The sequence below is a fragment of the Bubalus kerabau genome, chromosome X, assembly GCF_029407905.1.
Source record: "Bubalus kerabau isolate K-KA32 ecotype Philippines breed swamp buffalo chromosome X, PCC_UOA_SB_1v2, whole genome shotgun sequence".
In the NCBI taxonomy this organism is placed as follows: domain Eukaryota; kingdom Metazoa; phylum Chordata; class Mammalia; order Artiodactyla; family Bovidae; genus Bubalus; species Bubalus kerabau.
Genome location: NC_073647.1, coordinates 25218272 through 25221158, shown reverse-complemented (window position 1 = coordinate 25221158; position 2887 = coordinate 25218272). Strand labels below are relative to the sequence as shown.

The 2887-nt window shown below is 42.3% G+C and overlaps 1 long non-coding RNA gene across 1 annotated transcript; it reads left to right on the top strand.

The window, feature by feature from the left end:
* The first annotated feature begins 684 nt into the window (after positions 1-684).
* LOC129639387 (uncharacterized) lies at positions 685-2652 on the top strand. The gene is made up of 3 exons (XR_008708374.1): positions 685-1447; positions 1615-1722; positions 2201-2652. It is a non-coding gene; the product is annotated as an uncharacterized LOC129639387 (long non-coding RNA).
* Positions 2653-2887: the final 235 nt, after the last annotated feature.

Genomic DNA, 2887 nt, shown 5'->3' with positions numbered 1-2887 from the left:
CCCATTTTGCAATAATCCATATTATTTGAGGTTCTGCCCTCAGTCTCTTCCTCCACAGCCCCTTTCAAATCCTTGTTTAGAATCACGGGGAAGGAGGGAGGGAGGGAGGCAGCTCTCACCTGAATTTTCAATAACCGTATCAAAGAAAGAGAAGCCCCAAAGAAATATGAAACCCACTGTTGTGTGCACATGAAATGGCATGGCATGTACCATTTCTTTTAATAAAGAAACAAGTAAATTTGTTTCACAGAGTAATACTAAAATTGGTTTCCTCCTCACACAAAACCATGAAGATATTTATATATAATTTATCTTTCTAAGTTGTCATGTGGCAAAAGACCGCTTGCTGTGCAGCAGACTTCTCTTGGTACTTAGAGAGAATTACGTGATTAAATAGAGACCTGAAAAGTTTTGAACAAGCACCGAAGAAAAGGTTTCCTCTTCAAGCCTTAATGAAGTGAGCTCATTCCTCCTCCAACATCAACTTAGCCCTGTGTAGTTTGTTTTCTTGCGGGTTAATCACTGACCAGAGCCGCAGTGCGGACCACCAGTTTCCAATAAACCATAAAAGGCCGATCAGCAGCCATTGTGCTTTTCTGTAGGGCTTAGCAGACAGCAGCTGAATAAACCTGTTCAAAGTCAGAACAGTCAAGCAGGAGCGCAGAGGCCCAACTGGTGCCTCTGGTGAATCCTGAAAAGCAAATTAATTTATTAGAACATAATTGATAGCATGTGCAAATACACTAGCCAAACACTCCCCTGTGCTAATTTTGGCATAATTAAATATGGGCAGCTAATGAATAGTGTTCTGGGAAAGCAACATTATGATAAATATCCAATTATTACTTACGGTATCCCATACTTGATATGTTATATGCAGGCCGATGCCTCTGCTTTCTGGGCTTAAAGAAAAATCCAGAGGGAAAGAAAAGACCTAACAAACTGATTCCTCTGAATTAAGATTTAAATAAATGCTGTTGTGCGTGAAATACGCCCAGAAAGAGAATTACTTGAATATGCAGGGAAAAGAGGACATGAAATCTATCAATTATATTTTCATGTAAATGCACATGTTCTTTCTTTGGAGAGTTTCACATTTGTGAGTCTATTGAAAGCCTCTGTGCAAACGTTGTCTAAACAAGGGCTTCCCTTAAAGAAAAAAAAAAAAAAAAAACCTCCACCTGCCAAGGTAAAGACAGCGAGCTGCTGGAACACTGCAGAGCAAACGCAAACCAACAGCCAACATGCTGCTGGCTCTATGGAGTCCTCTGACACCACTTCTCTTTTGTTTCGACCCTTTCCCTCAATCTTGCTTTGGAAATTACTGCCAAAAACAGTGCTCCCCACAGGTCAGGACCTGAGATTCAGCAGTCTTGCCAGACTCACAGTGCTGTAACAACTCCATCAGGCAGTTTCTGATGTGGCCGTTAGCTCCTGACTCCAACAGGTTAAGAAAACAAAACAAGCGGGGAGGGGGGGAGGGACAGTCGCTGTGAAAAATAAATAAATAACACCTCACTAACCAGCCTGGTTGACTGGGGCTTTTGAAGTCACAGCATCAGTATGCATAAGGAATGTCAAATGTCTAAATTGTGCCATTTTTTTCCTCCAAAGGATCTTTGAAGCAACCTTTGAAGATGGGAGAGATGGTCCCCTTTGTGCTCGTAAACAAAGGTGGCCTCCGCCACCATCACATCCTCCTCTAACCCCTGAGGCTGATAGGTGAGGGAAAGGCGGACACTTTCATTTCCTACATCTATTGACAAGGATTTTCTTCTGAGAAGTCTCAGATCTGGGGAGAGTTCATTGTCACTTAGAGTTATGTTTATCTTTCCAAACAAGAGCCTCTTCTAACACATTTCAACTGCTTGTCGCCAATTGTGTTGTCAAAAGGCTCGGGCTTTCCAAATTATTTGCTTCTGGTTAGCATGTGACGGGACCCTAAAGGCAGAGGTGATAGGAGGCTTCCCCCATCTGCTCTGGTCAGTTTCTTTTCCCCAGCTGGCATCAGTGTGTCATTTCTATTCTCCACACCCTTGGAGTTTCTGACAGCTAAAGCGGCCAGATAAATGATTATTCTAGATACATTTGTGATGCGTGATATGCCATAGAAAACACTACATTCGAGTGACCCCCAGTATCATTTTAGATATTTGAATATGAGAGATCATGTGTGGATCCTTTGAATGTTTTCTTTCAGGATCCTGATGGGTTTTCAATCAACTTGAGGTCATTTATTACAGCTTTGAGCATCATTCGAATTTAAATCAACCGACTTGAGGTTTTCGAGGCCTGTACAATCACCCCGTGGCAGAGGGCTGACAGTGCCATTTGCCTTTCAGAAGACAAATAACTATGATAAATGTCCTTCCAAACTAAACAGCACTTTGGAAAAAGTAAAAAGGAATTTTAATCCAACTAGCAGAGATTCTATTTACATTTTCCAAAGTAATCCTAAGTCAAAAATCTAAGGACACTTCGGAGAAAAATGAAAAAAGAGCCTAGGCAATAAATGTCTTTTCAAAAGAGACTTGGCCCATGGGGAAACTTTTCAACAGAGAGCATGGCCCCACTGACCCAGGAGGGAGAGAAGCATCCTCATGGGCAAATCAGAGACTGGATCATGAAAAATGTCCGCAACTCACCTGACTCACCAACAAATCACGGCTGCGGCTGACACCGGTGTGCAAAGCCAGAGAGGAAGCGCTGGGACCATTTGTCTGTGTCACATTATTAGACAGCTTTCCAGTGGCTACTTTATTGGGGGGAGTCTTGCAATGCAGACAGCTTAAACTTGGGTTTTGCGTGTAATTTGCTATTTTAGAGCAGTTTATTTCTCTCACCTGCATACCCCATGGGGGAAGACGCACTGATTACTTTAATTCTA